Below are 26,408 nucleotides of genomic sequence, written 5' to 3'. Positions count from 1 at the left end.
GTTCTTTCAGTGACTCCACCGTCCTTTATTGGGGAGGTTTCATTTGATACACTTTCAGCCTGCACACGTGGCTTGTGCAGCTGAAGTTGTTTCAATAGCTCTATGGGTTTCAATTTTGGAAGGCGTCCTAGGTTTCGTGCTGGCAAAAGTACACTCGATCGAATCAAAACTTTTTTCGGCGTATTGAGGAACTCGTTATCAACACCACTCGGAAGAGTCATGGTTTGAGCCTCAGTCGATCCCTCCAAATTGAACTTCTCAGTGGCACTGCCTTGCGTGAGAGCTGAATTTCGATTGATCACACCTTCTTTTGATGATCTTTTCGTCCTTTTTGCGATCCCACTGTTTTTTTCAAGGACTGTTTCAGTTTTCAAACTGTCAGCCTGCTTACGTGGCGAGTAGAGCTGAAGACGTTTTAATACTTCTACTGGTTTTAATTTTGGAAGGCGTCCTACGTTCTGGGCTGGCAGAAGTACACTAGGTCGAATGAACACTTTTTTAGGCGTACTGACGTTTGAGCCTTGCTTGAAATCCATTCTAGAAGGAATATTTACACCGTATATGAAACGATTTAAAAAACGATCTGAATGAAAGTTCGTATCGCCAGTTTTAATGATGGCCACTTCGATGTTTATGGCGTGGCGTTTAAAACTCACTAGCAAAAAATTGTCACTAACACTTTATCTTCGTCAAGTTCCTAATTGAAAGCACTAATATTTGAAACATATAGTTCGTGTCAAACTGCAAATAATAACTGATTGTTGGTGAGTGAGAACCCCTATTTAAATGAATTGACTTCAATAGAAAATCGTAATAGGAGGGGGAAACTACCTTCTATCAATCTATCAATCAATCAATCTATATTGAACCCTCATTTAAATGAAATGGCTTCATTATAAATACTACATACCAATCAATATCAGGTAAACATGTGTTCGATAATTTAGAATAATAAGGAAAAAATTATTTGCACAATTATCTTGTAGCAGTAATTTTACCTAAACCGCGGAAAAAACACACAATGCATGATTATGAATGCAAATAAACAGATTGCAAAAAACGGATCAAGTTATAAAGCCAATCAATCATGCTCAGAAGAGAAAGTCTCAACTCATTTTGAATCAGTATACCAACTCAATATTTTCAGTTGATCTAAATATATTTGCCGTTACTTCATGAAGATCCATACTAATTTCATAAACTACACCTTACGATTTGATCCCCACAAACATTTATATTTATATATCACGATATGTTTCGCTAACACAGTAGCTTTTTCAACAGTGATTTGAATCACTATTCAAGAAGCTACTGTGTCAGCGAAACATGTCTTGATATACATATTTGTTCATCGGTTGTTGAATTTTGCACGTATCAAGTATTCCGGCTACTTTTCTTGTGGTGGCAATGATACAAACTTTCGAAGAAATCGTATATTTATTCTCGTCTCAAGATCTTGGAGAAAAATTTCAACAAAGAAATTCAACTTCTATCCGAAACATGCTGACTAGTAACGTTTTAAAAATTAGAATACATTACACATTTAAATATTATATATTTTCAATCATTACTCAAAATGATGTTGAAAAAACATCACGTAGTCTTCATGGCAAGCTTTCGGTGATGATGCTCCTCCGATAAATCAAATTTCGGTCGATGTCACTTTCTTGGAATGAGGTCTCATTAATTTGGGATTCGAGCCAATTCTACCATACTTCGCAGAACCATACTTCATTCTGATAGTTTTAAACTCAGTTGACCTACTTTTGAACAGAAGACGGGCAAGTTCCGAGATAACGCCTTCCAAATCTTCAAAATCATAATGAGTATAACAAACAAGAGAACGAGTCCACACAGTTGACAAATCCGTCACATCATTTAGAATTCCCATTGACAAACAGCATGCTGCAGCTGCTTGTATAGAGGGTCTGACGTTACACAAGTTGTATTCCAGAAGAGCTACTTCCAGTAAGAACTTGCCCAAATTGTGATGGTCCCTAGTTACTTCAGCAACCTCATTGAATAACCTCAGAAAATGTAATGATGAAGGCCTTCCGAAGCTATAGTCCAGCTCTTTTAGTATATCCATTTCCATTGCGATGAAGTCGGAGAAGCTGTGATTGGAAAAATGAGAGAGTCTTGGTACAAACCTCGTTTCGTACTTGCTTGCCACAACAGTAGCCGTCAGTCCCAACAACTGCAGAGAATCATATTCGATGGTTCTGACCTCTTGCAAATATCTGTCTATAATCGAAACACTGAGATGCAATATATCAACGTGCAGCCCGGCTTCCCTCTGGATTTCGAGTAACCATTGAATGAGACCAGCCCTCATTTTGAAATCAATACTATGGTTCTTGAGAAAATGTCGTCCAATGGGAAACTGACTTTCTAGAATCCTGAGGTGATCGTAAATGGATGAAATATAGCATGCTCCTCTGGCGTGGAGGTTCGCTGAACTGTCACCCGCCTCCAAGTCGACAATACTCACATCACTTTCGTCTTCTGATTTGTTCAAATTTCTTCCACTGCGACTGAGCACATCTCGGTTTGGTGTGCTATCTGTTCTTTCAGTGACTCCACCGTCCTTTATTGGGGAGGTTTCATTTGATACACTTTCAGCCTGCACACGTGGCTTGTGCAGCTGAAGTTGTTTCAATAGCTCTATGGGTTTCAATTTTGGAAGGCGTCCTAGGTTTCGTGCTGGCAAAAGTACACTCGATCGAATCAAAACTTTTTTCGGCGTATTGAGGAACTCGTTATCAACACCACTCGGAAGAGTCATGGTTTGAGCCTCAGTCGATCCCTCCAAATTGAACTTCTCAGTGGCACTGCCTTGCGTGAGAGCTGAATTTCGATTGATCACACCTTCTTTTGATGATCTTTTCGTCCTTTTTGCGATCCCACTGTTTTTTTCAAGGACTGTTTCAGTTTTCAAACTGTCAGCCTGCTTACGTGGCGAGTAGAGCTGAAGACGTTTTAATACTTCTACTGGTTTTAATTTTGGAAGGCGTCCTACGTTCTGGGCTGGCAGAAGTACACTAGGTCGAATGAACACTTTTTTAGGCGTACTGACGTTTGAGCCTTGCTTGAAATCCATTCTAGAAGGAATATTTACACCGTATATGAAACGATTTAAAAAACGATCTGAATGAAAGTTCGTATCGCCAGTTTTAATGATGGCCACTTCGATGTTTATGGCGTGGCGTTCAAAACTCACTAGCAAAAAATTGTCACTAACACTTTATCTTCGTCAAGTCCCTAATTGAAAGCACTAATATTTGAAACATATAGTTCGTGTCAAACTGCAAATAATAACTGATTGTTGGTGAGTGAGAACCCCTATTTAAATGAATTGACTTCAATAGAAAATCGTAATAGGAGGGGGAAACTACCTTCTATCAATCTATCAATCAATCAATCTATATTGAACCCTCATTTAAATGAAATGGCTTCATTATAAATACTACATACCAATCAATATCAGGTAAACATGTGTTCGATAATTTAGAATAATAAGGAAAAAATTATTTGCACAATTATCTTGTAGCAGTAATTTTACCTAAACCGCGGAAAAAACACACAATGCATGATTATGAATGCAAATAAACAGATTGCAAAAAACGGATCAAGTTATAAAGCCAATCAATCATGCTCAGAAGAGAAAGTCTCAACTCATTTTGAATCAGTATACCAACTCAATATTTTCAGTTGATCTAAATATATTTGCCGTTACTTCATGAAGATCCATACTAATTTCATAAACTACACCTTACGATTTGATCCCCACAAACATTTATATTTATATATCACGATATGTTTCGCTAACACAGTAGCTTTTTCAACAGTGATTTGAATCACTATTCAAGAAGCTACTGTGTCAGCGAAACATGTCTTGATATACATATTTGTTCATCGGTTGTTGAATTTTGCACGTATCAAGTATTCCGGCTACTTTTCTTGTGGTGGCAATGATACAAACTTTCGAAGAAATCGTATATTTATTCTCGTCTCAAGATCTTGGAGAAAAATTTCAACAAAGAAATTCAACTTCTATCCGAAACATGCTGACTAGTAACGTTTTAAAAATTAGAATACATTACACATTTAAATATTATATATTTTCAATCATTACTCAAAATGATGTTGAAAAAACATCACGTAGTCTTCATGGCAAGCTTTCGGTGATGATGCTCCTCCGATAAATCAAATTTCGGTCGATGTCACTTTCTTGGAATGAGGTCTCATTAATTTGGGATTCGAGCCAATTCTACCATACTTCGCAGAACCATACTTCATTCTGATAGTTTTAAACTCAGTTGACCTACTTTTGAACAGAAGACGGGCAAGTTCCGAGATAACGCCTTCCAAATCTTCAAAATCATAATGAGTATAACAAACAAGAGAACGAGTCCACACAGTTGACAAATCCGTCACATCATTTAGAATTCCCATTGACAAACAGCATGCTGCAGCTGCTTGTATAGAGGGTCTGACGTTACACAAGTTGTATTCCAGAAGAGCTACTTCCAGTAAGAACTTGCCCAAATTGTGATGGTCCCTAGTTACTTCAGCAACCTCATTGAATAACCTCAGAAAATGTAATGATGAAGGCCTTCCGAAGCTATAGTCCAGCTCTTTTAGTATATCCATTTCCATTGCGATGAAGTCGGAGAAGCTGTGATTGGAAAAATGAGAGAGTCTTGGTACAAACCTCGTTTCGTACTTGCTTGCCACAACAGTAGCCGTCAGTCCCAACAACTGCAGAGAATCATATTCGATGGTTCTGACCTCTTGCAAATATCTGTCTATAATCGAAACACTGAGATGCAATATATCAACGTGCAGCCCGGCTTCCCTCTGGATTTCGAGTAACCATTGAATGAGACCAGCCCTCATTTTGAAATCAATACTATGGTTCTTGAGAAAATGTCGTCCAATGGGAAACTGACTTTCTAGAATCCTGAGGTGATCGTAAATGGATGAAATATAGCATGCTCCTCTGGCGTGGAGGTTCGCTGAACTGTCACCCGCCTCCAAGTCGACAATACTCACATCACTTTCGTCTTCTGATTTGTTCAAATTTCTTCCACTGCGACTGAGCACATCTCGGTTTGGTGTGCTATCTGTTCTTTCAGTGACTCCACCGTCCTTTATTGGGGAGGTTTCATTTGATACACTTTCAGCCTGCACACGTGGCTTGTGCAGCTGAAGTTGTTTCAATAGCTCTATGGGTTTCAATTTTGGAAGGCGTCCTAGGTTTCGTGCTGGCAAAAGTACACTCGATCGAATCAAAACTTTTTTCGGCGTATTGAGGAACTCGTTATCAACACCACTCGGAAGAGTCATGGTTTGAGCCTCAGTCGATCCCTCCAAATTGAACTTCTCAGTGGCACTGCCTTGCGTGAGAGCTGAATTTCGATTGATCACACCTTCTTTTGATGATCTTTTCGTCCTTTTTGCGATCCCACTGTTTTTTTCAAGGACTGTTTCAGTTTTCAAACTGTCAGCCTGCTTACGTGGCGAGTAGAGCTGAAGACGTTTTAATACTTCTACTGGTTTTAATTTTGGAAGGCGTCCTACGTTCTGGGCTGGCAGAAGTACACTAGGTCGAATGAACACTTTTTTAGGCGTACTGACGATACTTCCTGTTCGTTTGAGCCTTGCTTGAAATCCATTCTAGAAGGAATATTTACACCGTATATGAAACGATTTAAGAAACGATCTGAATGAAAGTTCGTATCGCCAGTTTTAATGATGGCCACCTTCGATGTTTATGGCGTGGCGTTCAAAACTCACTAGCAAAAAATTGTCACTAACACTTTATCTTCGTCAAGTTCCTAATTGAAAGCACTAATATTTGAAACATATAGTTCGTGTCAAACTGCAAATAATAACTGATTGTTGGTGAGTGAGAACCCCTATTTAAATGAATTGACTTCAATAGAAAATCGTAATAGGAGGGGAAACTACCTTCTATCAATCTATCAATCAATCAATCTATATTGAACCCTCATTTAAATGAAATGGCTTCATTATAAATACTACATACCAATCAATATCAGGTAAACATGTGTTCGATAATTTAGAATAATAAGGAAAAAATTATTTGCACAATTATCTTGTAGCAGTAATTTTACCTAAACCGCGGAAAAAACACACAATGCATGATTATGAATGCAAATAAACAGATTGCAAAAAACGGATCAAGTTATAAAGCCAATCAATCATGCTCAGAAGAGAAAGTCTCAACTCATTTTGAATCAGTATACCAACTCAATATTTTCAGTTGATCTAAATATATTTGCCGTTACTTCATGAAGATCCATACTAATTTCATAAACTACACCTTACGATTTGATCCCCACAAACATTTATATTTATATATCACGATATGTTTCGCTAACACAGTAGCTTTTTCAACAGTGATTTGAATCACTATTCAAGAAGCTACTGTGTCAGCGAAACATGTCTTGATATACATATTTGTTCATCGGTTGTTGAATTTTGCACGTATCAAGTATTCCGGCTACTTTTCTTGTGGTGGCAATGATACAAACTTTCGAAGAAATCGTATATTTATTCTCGTCTCAAGATCTTGGAGAAAAATTTCAACAAAGAAATTTCAACTTCTATCCGAAACATGCTGACTAGTAACGTTTTAAAAATTAGAATACATTACACATTTAAATATTATATATTTTCAATCATTACTCAAAATGATGTTGAAAAAACATCACGTAGTCTTCATGGCAAGCTTTCGGTGATGATGCTCCTCCGATAAATCAAATTTCGGTTGATGTCACTTTCTTGGAATGAGGTCTCATTAATTTGGGATTCGAGCCAATTCTACCATACTTCGCAGAACCATACTTCATTCTGATAGTTTTAAACTCAGTTGACCTACTTTTGAACAGAAGACGGGCAAGTTCCGAGATAACGCCTTCCAAATCTTCAAAATCATAATGAGTATAACAAACAAGAGAACGAGTCCACAAAGTTGACAAATCCGTCACATCATTTAGAATTCCCATTGACAAACAGCATGCTGCAGCTGCTTGTATAGAGGGTCTGACGTTACACAAGTTGTATTCCAGAAGAGCTAGTTCCAGTAAGAACTTGCCCAAATTGTGATGGTCCCTAGTTACTTCAGCAACCTCATTGAATAACCTCAGAAAATGTAATGATGAAGGCCTTCCGAAGCTATAGTCCAGCTCTTTTAGTATATCCATTTCCATTGCGATGAAGTCGGAGAAGCTGTGATTGGAAAAATGAGAGAGTCTTGGTACAAACCTCGTTTCGTACTTGCTTGCCACAACAGTAGCCGTCAGTCCCAACAACTGCAGAGAATCATATTCGATGGTTCTGACCTCTTGCAAATATCTGTCTATAATCGAAACACTGAGATGCAATATATCAACGTGCAGCCCGGCTTCCCTCTGGATTTCGAGTAACCATTGAATGAGACCAGCCCTCATTTTGAAATCAATACTATGGTTCTTGAGAAAATGTCGTCCAATGGGAAACTGACTTTCTAGAATCCTGAGGTGATCGTAAATGGATGAAATATAGCATGCTCCTCTGGCGTGGAGGTTCGCTGAACTGTCACCCGCCTCCAAGTCGACAATACTCACATCACTTTCGTCTTCTGATTTGTTCAAATTTCTTCCACTGCGACTGAGCACATCTCGGTTTGGTGTGCTATCTGTTCTTTCAGTGACTCCACCGTCCTTTATTGGGGAGGTTTCATTTGATACACTTTCAGCCTGCACACGTGGCTTGTGCAGCTGAAGTTGTTTCAATAGCTCTATGGGTTTCAATTTTGGAAGGCGTCCTAGGTTTCGTGCTGGCAAAAGTACACTCGATCGAATCAAAACTTTTTTCGGCGTATTGAGGAACTCGTTATCAACACCACTCGGAAGAGTCATGGTTTGAGCCTCAGTCGATCCCTCCAAATTGAACTTCTCAGTGGCACTGCCTTGCGTGAGAGCTGAATTTCGATTGATCACACCTTCTTTTGATGATCTTTTCGTCCTTTTTGCGATCCCACTGTTTTTTTCAAGGACTGTTTCAGTTTTCAAACTGTCAGCCTGCTTACGTGGCGAGTAGAGCTGAAGACGTTTTAATACTTCTACTGGTTTTAATTTTGGAAGGCGTCCTACGTTCTGGGCTGGCAGAAGTACACTAGGTCGAATGAACACTTTTTTAGGCGTACTGACGTTTGAGCCTTGCTTGAAATCCATTCTAGAAGGAATATTTACACCGTATATGAAACGATTTAAAAAACGATCTGAATGAAAGTTCGTATCGCCAGTTTTAATGATGGCCACTTCGATGTTTATGGCGTGGCGTTCAAAACTCACTAGCAAAAAATTGTCACTAACACTTTATCTTCGTCAAGTCCCTAATTGAAAGCACTAATATTTGAAACATATAGTTCGTGTCAAACTGCAAATAATAACTGATTGTTGGTGAGTGAGAACCCCTATTTAAATGAATTGACTTCAATAGAAAATCGTAATAGGAGGGGGAAACTACCTTCTATCAATCTATCAATCAATCAATCTATATTGAACCCTCATTTAAATGAAATGGCTTCATTATAAATACTACATACCAATCAATATCAGGTAAACATGTGTTCGATAATTTAGAATAATAAGGAAAAAATTATTTGCACAATTATCTTGTAGCAGTAATTTTACCTAAACCGCGGAAAAAACACACAATGCATGATTATGAATGCAAATAAACAGATTGCAAAAAACGGATCAAGTTATAAAGCCAATCAATCATGCTCAGAAGAGAAAGTCTCAACTCATTTTGAATCAGTATACCAACTCAATATTTTCAGTTGATCTAAATATATTTGCCGTTACTTCATGAAGATCCATACTAATTTCATAAACTACACCTTACGATTTGATCCCCACAAACATTTATATTTATATATCACGATATGTTTCGCTAACACAGTAGCTTTTTCAACAGTGATTTGAATCACTATTCAAGAAGCTACTGTGTCAGCGAAACATGTCTTGATATACATATTTGTTCATCGGTTGTTGAATTTTGCACGTATCAAGTATTCCGGCTACTTTTCTTGTGGTGGCAATGATACAAACTTCCGAAGAAATCGTATATTTATTCTCGTCTCAAGATCTTGGAGAAAAATTTCAACAAAGAAATTCAACTTCTATCCGAAACATGCTGACTAGTAACGTTTTAAAAATTAGAATACATTACACATTTAAATATTATATATTTTCAATCATTACTCAAAATGATGTTGAAAAAACATCACGTAGTCTTCATGGCAAGCTTTCGGTGATGATGCTCCTCCGATAAATCAAATTTCGGTCGATGTCACTTTCTTGGAATGAGGTCTCATTAATTTGGGATTCGAGCCAATTCTACCATACTTCGCAGAACCATACTTCATTCTGATAGTTTTAAACTCAGTTGACCTACTTTTGAACAGAAGACGGGCAAGTTCCGAGATAACGCCTTCCAAATCTTCAAAATCATAATGAGTATAACAAACAAGAGAACGAGTCCACACAGTTGACAAATCCGTCACATCATTTAGAATTCCCATTGACAAACAGCATGCTGCAGCTGCTTGTATAGAGGGTCTGACGTTACACAAGTTGTATTCCAGAAGAGCTACTTCCAGTAAGAACTTGCCCAAATTGTGATGGTCCCTAGTTACTTCAGCAACCTCATTGAATAACCTCAGAAAATGTAATGATGAAGGCCTTCCGAAGCTATAGTCCAGCTCTTTTAGTATATCCATTTCCATTGCGATGAAGTCGGAGAAGCTGTGATTGGAAAAATGAGAGAGTCTTGGTACAAACCTCGTTTCGTACTTGCTTGCCACAACAGTAGCCGTCAGTCCCAACAACTGCAGAGAATCATATTCGATGGTTCTGACCTCTTGCAAATATCTGTCTATAATCGAAACACTGAGATGCAATATATCAACGTGCAGCCCGGCTTCCCTCTGGATTTCGAGTAACCATTGAATGAGACCAGCCCTCATTTTGAAATCAATACTATGGTTCTTGAGAAAATGTCGTCCAATGGGAAACTGACTTTCTAGAATCCTGAGGTGATCGTAAATGGATGAAATATAGCATGCTCCTCTGGCGTGGAGGTTCGCTGAACTGTCACCCGCCTCCAAGTCGACAATACTCACATCACTTTCGTCTTCTGATTTGTTCAAATTTCTTCCACTGCGACTGAGCACATCTCGGTTTGGTGTGCTATCTGTTCTTTCAGTGACTCCACCGTCCTTTATTGGGGAGGTTTCATTTGATACACTTTCAGCCTGCACACGTGGCTTGTGCAGCTGAAGTTGTTTCAATAGCTCTATGGGTTTCAATTTTGGAAGGCGTCCTAGGTTTCGTGCTGGCAAAAGTACACTCGATCGAATCAAAACTTTTTTCGGCGTATTGAGGAACTCGTTATCAACACCACTCGGAAGAGTCATGGTTTGAGCCTCAGTCGATCCCTCCAAATTGAACTTCTCAGTGGCACTGCCTTGCGTGAGAGCTGAATTTCGATTGATCACACCTTCTTTTGATGATCTTTTCGTCCTTTTTGCGATCCCACTGTTTTTTTCAAGGACTGTTTCAGTTTTCAAACTGTCAGCCTGCTTACGTGGCGAGTAGAGCTGAAGACGTTTTAATACTTCTACTGGTTTTAATTTTGGAAGGCGTCCTACGTTCTGGGCTGGCAGAAGTACACTAGGTCGAATGAACACTTTTTTAGGCGTACTGACGATACTGTCCTGTTCGTTTGAGCCTTGCTTGAAATCCATTCTAGAAGGAATATTTACACCGTATATGAAACGATTTAAAAAACGATCTGAATGAAAGTTCGTATCGCCAGTTTTAATGATGGCCACCTTCGATGTTTATGGCGTGGCGTTCAAAACTCACTAGCAAAAAATTGTCACTAACACTTTATCTTCGTCAAGTTCCTAATTGAAAGCACTAATATTTGAAACATATAGTTCGTGTCAAACTGCAAATAATAACTGATTGTTGGTGAGTGAGAACCCCTATTTAAATGAATTGACTTCAATAGAAAATCGTAATAGGAGGGGGAAACTACCTTCTATCAATCTATCAATCAATCAATCTATATTGAACCCTCATTTAAATGAAATGGCTTCATTATAAATACTACATACCAATCAATATCAGGTAAACATGTGTTCGATAATTTAGAATAATAAGGAAAAAATTATTTGCACAATTATCTTGTAGCAGTAATTTTACCTAAACCGCGGAAAAAACACACAATGCATGATTATGAATGCAAATAAACAGATTGCAAAAAACGGATCAAGTTATAAAGCCAATCAATCATGCTCAGAAGAGAAAGTCTCAACTCATTTTGAATCAGTATACCAACTCAATATTTTCAGTTGATCTAAATATATTTGCCGTTACTTCATGAAGATCCATACTAATTTCATAAACTACACCTTACGATTTGATCCCCACAAACATTTATATTTATATATCACGATATGTTTCGCTAACACAGTAGCTTTTTCAACAGTGATTTGAATCACTATTCAAGAAGCTACTGTGTCAGCGAAACATGTCTTGATATACATATTTGTTCATCGGTTGTTGAATTTTGCACGTATCAAGTATTCCGGCTACTTTTCTTGTGGTGGCAATGATACAAACTTTCGAAGAAATCGTATATTTATTCTCGTCTCAAGATCTTGGAGAAAAATTTCAACAAAGAAATTCAACTTCTATCCGAAACATGCTGACTAGTAACGTTTTAAAAATTAGAATACATTACACATTTAAATATTATATATTTTCAATCATTACTCAAAATGATGTTGAAAAAACATCACGTAGTCTTCATGGCAAGCTTTCGGTGATGATGCTCCTCCGATAAATCAAATTTCGGTCGATGTCACTTTCTTGGAATGAGGTCTCATTAATTTGGGATTCGAGCCAATTCTACCATACTTCGCAGAACCATACTTCATTCTGATAGTTTTAAACTCAGTTGACCTACTTTTGAACAGAAGACGGGCAAGTTCCGAGATAACGCCTTCCAAATCTTCAAAATCATAATGAGTATAACAAACAAGAGAACGAGTCCACACAGTTGACAAATCCGTCACATCATTTAGAATTCCCATTGACAAACAGCATGCTGCAGCTGCTTGTATAGAGGGTCTGACGTTACACAAGTTGTATTCCAGAAGAGCTAGTTCCAGTAAGAACTTGCCCAAATTGTGATGGTCCCTAGTTACTTCAGCAACCTCATTGAATAACCTCAGAAAATGTAATGATGAAGGCCTTCCGAAGCTATAGTCCAGCTCTTTTAGTATATCCATTTCCATTGCGATGAAGTCGGAGAAGCTGTGATTGGAAAAATGAGAGAGTCTTGGTACAAACCTCGTTTCGTACTTGCTTGCCACAACAGTAGCCGTCAGTCCCAACAACTGCAGAGAATCATATTCGATGGTTCTGACCTCTTGCAAATATCTGTCTATAATCGAAACACTGAGATGCAATATATCAACGTGCAGCCCGGCTTCCCTCTGGATTTCGAGTAACCATTGAATGAGACCAGCCCTCATTTTGAAATCAATACTATGGTTCTTGAGAAAATGTCGTCCAATGGGAAACTGACTTTCTAGAATCCTGAGGTGATCGTAAATGGATGAAATATAGCATGCTCCTCTGGCGTGGAGGTTCGCTGAACTGTCACCCGCCTCCAAGTCGACAATACTCACATCACTTTCGTCTTCTGATTTGTTCAAATTTCTTCCACTGCGACTGAGCACATCTCGGTTTGGTGTGCTATCTGTTCTTTCAGTGACTCCACCGTCCTTTATTGGGGAGGTTTCATTTGATACACTTTCAGCCTGCACACGTGGCTTGTGCAGCTGAAGTTGTTTCAATAGCTCTATGGGTTTCAATTTTGGAAGGCGTCCTAGGTTTCGTGCTGGCAAAAGTACACTCGATCGAATCAAAACTTTTTTCGGCGTATTGAGGAACTCGTTATCAACACCACTCGGAAGAGTCATGGTTTGAGCCTCAGTCGATCCCTCCAAATTGAACTTCTCAGTGGCACTGCCTTGCGTGAGAGCTGAATTTCGATTGATCACACCTTCTTTTGATGATCTTTTCGTCCTTTTTGCGATCCCACTGTTTTTTTCAAGGACTGTTTCAGTTTTCAAACTGTCAGCCTGCTTACGTGGCGAGTAGAGCTGAAGACGTTTTAATACTTCTACTGGTTTTAATTTTGGAAGGCGTCCTACGTTCTGGGCTGGCAGAAGTACACTAGGTCGAATGAACACTTTTTTAGGCGTACTGACGTTTGAGCCTTGCTTGAAATCCATTCTAGAAGGAATATTTACACCGTATATGAAACGATTTAAAAAACGATCTGAATGAAAGTTCGTATCGCCAGTTTTAATGATGGCCACTTCGATGTTTATGGCGTGGCGTTCAAAACTCACTAGCAAAAAATTGTCACTAACACTTTATCTTCGTCAAGTCCCTAATTGAAAGCACTAATATTTGAAACATATAGTTCGTGTCAAACTGCAAATAATAACTGATTGTTGGTGAGTGAGAACCCCTATTTAAATGAATTGACTTCAATAGAAAATCGTAATAGGAGGGGGAAACTACCTTCTATCAATCTATCAATCAATCAATCTATATTGAACCCTCATTTAAATGAAATGGCTTCATTATAAATACTACATACCAATCAATATCAGGTAAACATGTGTTCGATAATTTAGAATAATAAGGAAAAAATTATTTGCACAATTATCTTGTAGCAGTAATTTTACCTAAACCGCGGAAAAAACACACAATGCATGATTATGAATGCAAATAAACAGATTGCAAAAAACGGATCAAGTTATAAAGCCAATCAATCATGCTCAGAAGAGAAAGTCTCAACTCATTTTGAATCAGTATACCAACTCAATATTTTCAGTTGATCTAAATATATTTGCCGTTACTTCATGAAGATCCATACTAATTTCATAAACTACACCTTACGATTTGATCCCCACAAACATTTATATTTATATATCACGATATGTTTCGCTAACACAGTAGCTTTTTCAACAGTGATTTGAATCACTATTCAAGAAGCTACTGTGTCAGCGAAACATGTCTTGATATACATATTTGTTCATCGGTTGTTGAATTTTGCACGTATCAAGTATTCCGGCTACTTTTCTTGTGGTGGCAATGATACAAACTTCCGAAGAAATCGTATATTTATTCTCGTCTCAAGATCTTGGAGAAAAATTTCAACAAAGAAATTTCAACTTCTATCCGAAACATGCTGACTAGTAACGTTTTAAAAATTAGAATACATTACACATTTAAATATTATATATTTTCAATCATTACTCAAAATGATGTTGAAAAAACATCACGTAGTCTTCATGGCAAGCTTTCGGTGATGATGCTCCTCCGATAAATCAAATTTCGGTCGATGTCACTTTCTTGGAATGAGGTCTCATTAATTTGGGATTCGAGCCAATTCTACCATACTTCGCAGAACCATACTTCATTCTGATAGTTTTAAACTCAGTTGACCTACTTTTGAACAGAAGACGGGCAAGTTCCGAGATAACGCCTTCCAAATCTTCAAAATCATAATGAGTATAACAAACAAGAGAACGAGTCCACACAGTTGACAAATCCGTCACATCATTTAGAATTCCCATTGACAAACAGCATGCTGCAGCTGCTTGTATAGAGGGTCTGACGTTACACAAGTTGTATTCCAGAAGAGCTACTTCCAGTAAGAACTTGCCCAAATTGTGATGGTCCCTAGTTACTTCAGCAACCTCATTGAATAACCTCAGAAAATGTAATGATGAAGGCCTTCCGAAGCTATAGTCCAGCTCTTTTAGTATATCCATTTCCATTGCGATGAAGTCGGAGAAGCTGTGATTGGAAAAATGAGAGAGTCTTGGTACAAACCTCGTTTCGTACTTGCTTGCCACAACAGTAGCCGTCAGTCCCAACAACTGCAGAGAATCATATTCGATGGTTCTGACCTCTTGCAAATATCTGTCTATAATCGAAACACTGAGATGCAATATATCAACGTGCAGCCCGGCTTCCCTCTGGATTTCGAGTAACCATTGAATGAGACCAGCCCTCATTTTGAAATCAATACTATGGTTCTTGAGAAAATGTCGTCCAATGGGAAACTGACTTTCTAGAATCCTGAGGTGATCGTAAATGGATGAAATATAGCATGCTCCTCTGGCGTGGAGGTTCGCTGAACTGTCACCCGCCTCCAAGTCGACAATACTCACATCACTTTCGTCTTCTGATTTGTTCAAATTTCTTCCACTGCGACTGAGCACATCTCGGTTTGGTGTGCTATCTGTTCTTTCAGTGACTCCACCGTCCTTTATTGGGGAGGTTTCATTTGATACACTTTCAGCCTGCACACGTGGCTTGTGCAGCTGAAGTTGTTTCAATAGCTCTATGGGTTTCAATTTTGGAAGGCGTCCTAGGTTTCGTGCTGGCAAAAGTACACTCGATCGAATCAAAACTTTTTTCGGCGTATTGAGGAACTCGTTATCAACACCACTCGGAAGAGTCATGGTTTGAGCCTCAGTCGATCCCTCCAAATTGAACTTCTCAGTGGCACTGCCTTGCGTGAGAGCTGAATTTCGATTGATCACACCTTCTTTTGATGACTTTTCGTCCTTTTTGCGATCCCACTGTTTTTTTCAAGGACTGTTTCAGTTTTCAAACTGTCAGCCTGCTTACGTGGCGAGTAGAGCTGAAGACGTTTTAATACTTCTACTGGTTTTAATTTTGGAAGGCGTCCTACGTTCTGGGCTGGCAGAAGTACACTAGGTCGAATGAACACTTTTTTAGGCGTACTGACGATACTGTCCTGTTCGTTTGAGCCTTGCTTGAAATCCATTCTAGAAGGAATATTTACACCGTATATGAAACGATTTAAGAAACGATCTGAATGAAAGTTCGTATCGCCAGTTTTAATGATGGCCACCTTCGATGTTTATGGCGTGGCGTTCAAAACTCACTAGCAAAAAATTGTCACTAACACTTTATCTTCGTCAAGTTCCTAATTGAAAGCACTAATATTTGAAACATATAGTTCGTGTCAAACTGCAAATAATAACTGATTGTTGGTGAGTGAGAACCCCTATTTAAATGAATTGACTTCAATAGAAAATCGTAATAGGAGGGGAAACTACCTTCTATCAATCTATCAATCAATCAATCTATATTGAACCCTCATTTAAATGAAATGGCTTCATTATAAATACTACATACCAATCAATATCAGGTAAACATGTGTTCGATAATTTAGAATAATAAGGAAAAAATTATTTGCACAATTATCTTGTAGCAGTAATTTTACCTAAACCGCGGAAAAAACACACAATGCATGATTATGAATGCAAATAAACAGATTGCAAAAAACGGATCAAGTTATAAAGCCAATCAATCATGCTCAGAAGAGAAAGTCTCAACTCATTTTGAATCAGTATACCAACTCAATATTTTCAGTTGATCTAAATATATTTGCCGTTACTTCATGAAGATCCATACTAATTTCATAAACTACACCTTACGATTTGATCCCCACAAACATTTATATTTATATATCACGATATGTTTCGCTAACACAGTAGCTTTTTCAACAGTGATTTGAATCACTATTCAAGAAGCTACTGTGTCAGCGAAACATGTCTTGATATACATATTTGTTCATCAGTTGTTGAATTTTGCACGTATCAAGTATTCCGGCTACTTTTCTTGTGGTGGCAATGATACAAACTTTCGAAGAAATCGTATATTTATTCTCGTCTCAAGATCTTGGAGAAAAATTTCAACAAAGAAATTCAACTTCTATCCGAAACATGCTGACTAGTAACGTTTTAAAAATTAGAATACATTACACATTTAAATATTATATATTTTCAATCATTACTCAAAATGATGTTGAAAAAACATCACGTAGTCTTCATGGCAAGCTTTCGGTGATGATGCTCCTCCGATAAATCAAATTTCGGTCGATGTCACTTTCTTGGAATGAGGTCTCATTAATTTGGGATTCGAGCCAATTCTACCATACTTCGCAGAACCATACTTCATTCTGATAGTTTTAAACTCAGTTGACCTACTTTTGAACAGAAGACGGGCAAGTTCCGAGATAACGCCTTCCAAATCTTCAAAATCATAATGAGTATAACAAACAAGAGAACGAGTCCACAAAGTTGACAAATCCGTCACATCATTTAGAATTCCCATTGACAAACAGCATGCTGCAGCTGCTTGTATAGAGGGTCTGACGTTACACAAGTTGTATTCCAGAAGAGCTAGTAAGAACTTGAAATTGTGATGGTCCCTAGTTACTTCAGCAACCTCATTGAATAACCTCAGAAATGTAATGATGAAGGCCTTCCGAAGCTATAGTCCAGCTCTTTTAGTATATCCATTTCCATTGCGATGAAGTCGGAGAAGCTGTGATTGGAAAAATGAGAGAGTCTTGGTACAAACCTCGTTTCGTACTTGCTTGCCACAACAGTAGCCGTCAGTCCCAACAACTGCAGAGAATCATATTCGATGGTTCTGACCTCTTGCAAATATCTGTCTATAATCGAAACACTGAGATGCAATATATCAACGTGCAGCCCGGCTTCCCTCTGGATTTCGAGTAACCATTGAATGAGACCAGCCCTCATTTTGAAATCAATACTATGGTTCTTGAGAAAATGTCGTCCAATGGGAAACTGACTTTCTAGAATCCTGAGGTGATCGTAAATGGATGAAATATAGCATGCTCCTCTGGCGTGGAGGTTCGCTGAACTGTCACCCGCCTCCAAGTCGACAATACTCACATCACTTTCGTCTTCTGATTTGTTCAAATTTCTTCCACTGCGACTGAGCACATCTCGGTTTGGTGTGCTATCTGTTCTTTCAGTGACTCCACCGTCCTTTATTGGGGAGGTTTCATTTGATACACTTTCAGCCTGCACACGTGGCTTGTGCAGCTGAAGTTGTTTCAATAGCTCTATGGGTTTCAATTTTGGAAGGCGTCCTAGGTTTCGTGCTGGCAAAAGTACACTCGATCGAATCAAAACTTTTTTCGGCGTATTGAGGAACTCGTTATCAACACCACTCGGAAGAGTCATGGTTTGAGCCTCAGTCGATCCCTCCAAATTGAACTTCTCAGTGGCACTGCCTTGCGTGAGAGCTGAATTTCGATTGATCACACCTTCTTTTGATGATCTTTTCGTCCTTTTTGCGATCCCACTGTTTTTTTCAAGGACTGTTTCAGTTTTCAAACTGTCAGCCTGCTTACGTGGCGAGTAGAGCTGAAGACGTTTTAATACTTCTACTGGTTTTAATTTTGGAAGGCGTCCTACGTTCTGGGCTGGCAGAAGTACACTAGGTCGAATGAACACTTTTTTAGGCGTACTGACGTTTGAGCCTTGCTTGAAATCCATTCTAGAAGGAATATTTACACCGTATATGAAACGATTTAAAAAACGATCTGAATGAAAGTTCGTATCGCCAGTTTTAATGATGGCCACTTCGATGTTTATGGCGTGGCGTTTAAAACTCACTAGCAAAAAATTGTCACTAACACTTTATCTTCGTCAAGTTCCTAATTGAAAGCACTAATATTTGAAACATATAGTTCGTGTCAAACTGCAAATAATAACTGATTGTTGGTGAGTGAGAACCCCTATTTAAATGAATTGACTTCAATAGAAAATCGTAATAGGAGGGGGAAACTACCTTCTATCAATCTATCAATCAATCAATCTATATTGAACCCTCATTTAAATGAAATGGCTTCATTATAAATACTACATACCAATCAATATCAGGTAAACATGTGTTCGATAATTTAGAATAATAAGGAAAAAATTATTTGCACAATTATCTTGTAGCAGTAATTTTACCTAAACCGCGGAAAAAACACACAATGCATGATTATGAATGCAAATAAACAGATTGCAAAAAACGGATCAAGTTATAAAGCCAATCAATCATGCTCAGAAGAGAAAGTCTCAACTCATTTTGAATCAGTATACCAACTCAATATTTTCAGTTGATCTAAATATATTTGCCGTTACTTCATGAAGATCCATACTAATTTCATAAACTACACCTTACGATTTGATCCCCACAAACATTTATATTTATATATCACGATATGTTTCGCTAACACAGTAGCTTTTTCAACAGTGATTTGAATCACTATTCAAGAAGCTACTGTGTCAGCGAAACATGTCTTGATATACATATTTGTTCATCGGTTGTTGAATTTTGCACGTATCAAGTATTCCGGCTACTTTTCTTGTGGTGGCAATGATACAAACTTTCGAAGAAATCGTATATTTATTCTCGTCTCAAGATCTTGGAGAAAAATTTCAACAAAGAAATTCAACTTCTATCCGAAACATGCTGACTAGTAACGTTTTAAAAATTAGAATACATTACACATTTAAATATTATATATTTTCAATCATTACTCAAAATGATGTTGAAAAAACATCACGTAGTCTTCATGGCAAGCTTTCGGTGATGATGCTCCTCCGATAAATCAAATTTCGGTCGATGTCACTTTCTTGGAATGAGGTCTCATTAATTTGGGATTCGAGCCAATTCTACCATACTTCGCAGAACCATACTTCATTCTGATAGTTTTAAACTCAGTTGACCTACTTTTGAACAGAAGACGGGCAAGTTCCGAGATAACGCCTTCCAAATCTTCAAAATCATAATGAGTATAACAAACAAGAGAACGAGTCCACACAGTTGACAAATCCGTCACATCATTTAGAATTCCCATTGACAAACAGCATGCTGCAGCTGCTTGTATAGAGGGTCTGACGTTACACAAGTTGTATTCCAGAAGAGCTACTTCCAGTAAGAACTTGCCCAAATTGTGATGGTCCCTAGTTACTTCAGCAACCTCATTGAATAACCTCAGAAAATGTAATGATGAAGGCCTTCCGAAGCTATAGTCCAGCTCTTTTAGTATATCCATTTCCATTGCGATGAAGTCGGAGAAGCTGTGATTGGAAAAATGAGAGAGTCTTGGTACAAACCTCGTTTCGTACTTGCTTGCCACAACAGTAGCCGTCAGTCCCAACAACTGCAGAGAATCATATTCGATGGTTCTGACCTCTTGCAAATATCTGTCTATAATCGAAACACTGAGATGCAATATATCAACGTGCAGCCCGGCTTCCCTCTGGATTTCGAGTAACCATTGAATGAGACCAGCCCTCATTTTGAAATCAATACTATGGTTCTTGAGAAAATGTCGTCCAATGGGAAACTGACTTTCTAGAATCCTGAGGTGATCGTAAATGGATGAAATATAGCATGCTCCTCTGGCGTGGAGGTTCGCTGAACTGTCACCCGCCTCCAAGTCGACAATACTCACATCACTTTCGTCTTCTGATTTGTTCAAATTTCTTCCACTGCGACTGAGCACATCTCGGTTTGGTGTGCTATCTGTTCTTTCAGTGACTCCACCGTCCTTTATTGGGGAGGTTTCATTTGATACACTTTCAGCCTGCACACGTGGCTTGTGCAGCTGAAGTTGTTTCAATAGCTCTATGGGTTTCAATTTTGGAAGGCGTCCTAGGTTTCGTGCTGGCAAAAGTACACTCGATCGAATCAAAACTTTTTTCGGCGTATTGAGGAACTCGTTATCAACACCACTCGGAAGAGTCATGGTTTGAGCCTCAGTCGATCCCTCCAAATTGAACTTCTCAGTGGCACTGCCTTGCGTGAGAGCTGAATTTCGATTGATCACACCTTCTTTTGATGATCTTTTCGTCCTTTTTGCGATCCCACTGTTTTTTTCAAGGACTGTTTCAGTTTTCAAACTGTCAGCCTGCTTACGTGGCGAGTAGAGCTGAAGACGTTTTAATACTTCTACTGGTTTTAATTTTGGAAGGCGTCCTACGTTCTGGGCTGGCAGAAGTACACTAGGTCGAATGAACACTTTTTTAGGCGTACTGACGTTTGAGCCTTGCTTGAAATCCATTCTAGAAGGAATATTTACACCGTATATGAAACGATTTAAAAAACGATCTGAATGAAAGTTCGTATCGCCAGTTTTAATGATGGCCACTTCGATGTTTATGGCGTGGCGTTTAAAACTCACTAGCAAAAAATTGTCACTAACACTTTATCTTCGTCAAGTCCCTAATTGAAAGCACTAATATTTGAAACATATAGTTCGTGTCAAACTGCAAATAATAACTGATTGTTGGTGAGTGAGAACCCCTATTTAAATGAATTGACTTCAATAGAAAATCGTAATAGGAGGGGGAAACTACCTTCTATCAATCTATCAATCAATCAATCTATATTGAACCCTCATTTAAATGAAATGGCTTCATTATAAATACTACATACCAATCAATATCAGGTAAACATGTGTTCGATAATTTAGAATAATAAGGAAAAAATTATTTGCACAATTATCTTGTAGCAGTAATTTTACCTAAACCGCGGAAAAAACACACAATGCATGATTATGAATGCAAATAAACAGATTGCAAAAAACGGATCAAGTTATAAAGCCAATCAATCATGCTCAGAAGAGAAAGTCTCAACTCATTTTGAATCAGTATACCAACTCAATATTTTCAGTTGATCTAAATATATTTGCCGTTACTTCATGAAGATCCATACTAATTTCATAAACTACACCTTACGATTTGATCCCCACAAACATTTATATTTATATATCACGATATGTTTCGCTAACACAGTAGCTTTTTCAACAGTGATTTGAATCACTATTCAAGAAGCTACTGTGTCAGCGAAACATGTCTTGATATACATATTTGTTCATCGGTTGTTGAATTTTGCACGTATCAAGTATTCCGGCTACTTTTCTTGTGGTGGCAATGATACAAACTTTCGAAGAAATCGTATATTTATTCTCGTCTCAAGATCTTGGAGAAAAATTTCAACAAAGAAATTCAACTTCTATCCGAAACATGCTGACTAGTAACGTTTTAAAAATTAGAATACATTACACATTTAAATATTATATATTTTCAATCATTACTCAAAATGATGTTGAAAAAACATCACGTAGTCTTCATGGCAAGCTTTCGGTGATGATGCTCCTCCGATAAATCAAATTTCGGTCGATGTCACTTTCTTGGAATGAGGTCTCATTAATTTGGGATTCGAGCCAATTCTACCATACTTCGCAGAACCATACTTCATTCTGATAGTTTTAAACTCAGTTGACCTACTTTTGAACAGAAGACGGGCAAGTTCCGAGATAACGCCTTCCAAATCTTCAAAATCATAATGAGTATAACAAACAAGAGAACGAGTCCACACAGTTGACAAATCCGTCACATCATTTAGAATTCCCATTGACAAACAGCATGCTGCAGCTGCTTGTATAGAGGGTCTGACGTTACACAAGTTGTATTCCAGAAGAGCTACTTCCAGTAAGAACTTGCCCAAATTGTGATGGTCCCTAGTTACTTCAGCAACCTCATTGAATAACCTCAGAAAATGTAATGATGAAGGCCTTCCGAAGCTATAGTCCAGCTCTTTTAGTATATCCATTTCCATTGCGATGAAGTCGGAGAAGCTGTGAGTGGAAAAATGAGAGAGTATTGGAACAAACCTCGTTTCGTACTTTCTTGCCACATTAGTAGCCGTCAGTCCCAACAATTGCAGAGATTCATATTCGATAGTTCTGACCTCTTGCAAACATCTGTCTATAATCGAAACACTGAGATGCAATATATCAACGTGCAGCCCGGCTTCCCTCTGGATTTCGAGTAACCATTGAATGAGACCAGCCCTCATTTTGAAATCAATACTATGGTTCTTGAGAAAATGTCGTCCAATGGGAAACTGACTTTCTAGAATCCTGAGGTGATCGTAAATGGATGAAATATAGCATGCCCCTCTGGCATGGAGGTTCGCTGAACTGTCACCCGCCTCCAAGTCGACAATACTCACATCACTTTCGTCTTCTGATTTGTTCAAATTTCTTCCACTGCGACTGAGCACATCTCGGTTTGGTGTGCTATCTGTTCTTTCAGTGACTCCACCGTCCTTTATTGGGGAGGTTTCATTTGATACACTTTCAGCCTGCACACGTGGCTTGTGCAGCTGAAGTTGTTTCAATAGCTCTATGGGTTTCAATTTTGGAAGGCGTCCTAGGTTTCGTGCTGGCAAAAGTACACTCGATCGAATCAAAACTTTTTTCGGCGTATTGAGGAACTCGTTATCAACACCACTCGGAAGAGTCATGGTTTGAGCCTCAGTCGATCCCTCCAAATTGAACTTCTCAGTGGCACTGCCTTGCGTGAGAGCTGAATTTCGATTGATCACACCTTCTTTTGATGACCTTTTCGTCCTTTTTGCGATCCCACTGTTTTTTACAAGGACTGTTTCAGTTTTCAAACTGTCAGCCTGCTTACGTGGCGAGTAGAGCTGAAGACGTTTTAATACTTCTACTGGTTTTAATTTTGGAAGGCGTCCTACGTTCTGGGCTGGCAGAAGTACACTAGGTCGAATGAACACTTTTTTAGGCGTACTGACGATACTGTCCTGTTCGTTTGAGCCTTGCTTGAAATCCATTCTAGAAGGAATATTTACACCGTATATGAAACGATTTAAGAAACGATCTGAATGAAAGTTCGTATCGCCAGTTTTAATGATGGCCACCTTCGATGTTTATGGCGTGGCGTTCAAAACTCACTAGCAAAAAATTGTCACTAACACTTTATCTTCGTCAAGTTCCTAATTGAAAGCACTAATATTTGAAACATATAGTTCGTGTCAAGCTGCAAATAATAACTGATTGTTGGTGAGTGAGAACCCCTATTTAAATGAATTGACTTCAATAGAAAATCGTAATAGGATGGGAAACTACCTTCTATCAATCTATCAATCAATCAATCTATATTGAACCCTCATTTAAATGAAATGGCTTCATTATAAATACTACATACCAATCAATATCAGGTAAACATGTGTTCGATAATTTAGAATAATAAGGAAAAAATTATTTGCACAATTATCTTGTAGCAGTAATTTTACCTAAACCGCGGAAAAAACACACAATGCATGATTATAAATGCAAATAAACAGATTGCAAAAAACGGATCAAGTTATAAAGCCAATCAATCATGCTCAGAAGAGAAAGTCTCAACTCATTTTGAATCAGTATACCAACTCAATATTTTCAGTTGATCTAAATATATTTGCCGTTACTTCTTGAAGATCCATACTAATTTCATAAACTACACCTTACGATTTGATCCCCACAAACATTTATATTTATATATCACGATATGTTTCGCTAACACAGTAGCTTTTTCAACAGTGATTTGAATCACTATTCAAGAAGCTACTGTGTCAGCGAAACATGTCTTGATATACATATTTGTTCATCAGTTGTTGAATTTTGCACGTATCAAGTATTCCGGCTACTTTTCTTGTGGTGGCAATGATACAAACTTTCGAAGAAATCGTATATTTATTCTCGTCTCAAGATCTTGGAGAAAAATTTCAACAAAGAAATTTCAACTTCTATCCGAAACATTCTGACTAGTAACGTTTTAAAAATTAGAATACATTACACATTTAAATATTATATATTTTCAATCATTACTCAAAATGATGTTGAAAAAACATCACGTAGTCTTCATGGCAAGCTTTCGGTGATGATGCTCCTCCGATAAATCAAATTTCGGTTGATGTCACTTTCTTGGAATGAGGTCTCATTAATTTGGGATTCGAGCCAATTCTACCATACTTCCCAGAACCATACTTCATTCTGATAGTTTTAAACTCAGTTGACCTACTTTTGAACAGAAGACGGGCAAGTTCCGAGATAACGCCTTCCAAATCTTCAAAATCATAATGAGTATAACAAACAAGAGAACGAGTCCACAAAGTTGACAAATCTGTAACATCATTTAGAATTCCCATTGACAAACAGCATGCTGCAGCTGCTTGTATAGAGGGTCTGACGTTACACAAGTTGTATTCCAGAAGAGCTAGTAATGATGAAGGCCTTCCGAAGCTATAGTCCAGCTCTTTTAGTATATCCATTTCCATTGCGATGAAGTCGGAGAAGCTGTGAGTGGAAAAATGAGAGAGTATTGGAACAAACCTCGTTTCGTACTTTCTTGCCACATTAGTAGCCGTCAGTCCCAACAATTGCAGAGATTCATATTCGATAGTTCTGACCTCTTGCAAACATCTGTCTATAATCGAAACACTGAGATGCAATATATCAACGTGCAGTCCGGCTTCCCTCTGGATTTCGAGTAACCATTGAATGAGACCAGCCCTCATTTTGAAATCAATACTATGGTTTTTGAGAAAATGTCGTCCAATGGGAAACTGACTTTCCTGAGGTGATCGTAAATGAATGAAATATAGCATGCTCCTCTGGCGTGGAGGTTCACTGAACTGTTTGTTTTTTCTCATAATGTTATCCAAATTTGGTACTAAGGCAAGTGTCTCACAGCGAAACATCGGATGTCTACCAGTGAGGATGACAGTGTTCCATGTAAGTGAAATTTTACCTCTTTCATTTACTATATTGTGTAGAAATTCTGTGAATGATATTTGATTCAAGTCCAAAACGAATGTTTGGAATACAAACTGAATAGAAAAAAGTGTTTTTTTTTTGCATAATTCAGTATTCATATAAAAGTATTCGTTTCGAAAGTATTTTTCTTTCGTGTAATTCAATGTTTATATAAAAGTAGCTGTTTCAAGTAGGCTTTCACTTACAGTATGTGTCTGAAAGTTACTTCTGTGCATGATCTACACATCTATGTATGGAATATTTTTTTTAAATTGATTGCTTTCTTCCTTTCTTTGGTAAATTCACACATTTTTTTGTATTAAGATGGAGAAGTTGAAAGCCAAAACCTTTCTGTTCCAAAAAATAGTCGAACACTTAGTAGATCTCTGCAAAACCGCCACACACCTCTCTTCGATATCTTGTTTCACTTTTCCTGAAATATACATCACCGAAAGAGCAAACAGGTGACAAAGGACGAAGTAGTTAAAAACTTCTTGCACCCGCCGCGATCCCGTCGACGTCTTGGCGGCAGTGCAGATGTGTACATCAGTGTCCGGTTCTCTCTTCAAGGGTTGTTACCTCCTTCTTTATGGGCTCGAACTCTTAAATTAGTTCGACTTTGCACAAGTGCTCTAATAAGAAAGTGCTAGAAAATATCGCCGGAGCAGTCTGCCAAGTGTTCCCCGGGGACGGATTCTTCACCCCGTCCTGCACGCTGAAATATCGCCGTTTTAACTTTTGTTACTACGACCCACGACCTCCTCGATGTTATACCCAGCAAT

At 38.2% G+C, this 26,408-nt stretch overlaps 1 protein-coding gene across 3 annotated transcripts in view; it reads right to left on the bottom strand.

Annotated features, from left to right (window-relative positions):
• The window catches only part of LOC111508614 (maternal embryonic leucine zipper kinase), a 177,806-nt gene that overhangs the window by 75,431 nt on the left and 75,967 nt on the right, over positions 1 to 26,408 (bottom strand). The window lies entirely within an intron of this gene.

The sequence above is a fragment of the Leptinotarsa decemlineata genome, unplaced genomic scaffold (genome assembly GCF_025532065.1).
Source record: "Leptinotarsa decemlineata unplaced genomic scaffold, Ldec_3_MD MMD2_tig00000035_RagTag_RagTag, whole genome shotgun sequence".
Taxonomy (NCBI): Eukaryota; Metazoa; Arthropoda; class Insecta; order Coleoptera; family Chrysomelidae; genus Leptinotarsa; species Leptinotarsa decemlineata.
This window is presented reverse-complemented; position numbering and strand designations above follow the sequence as displayed.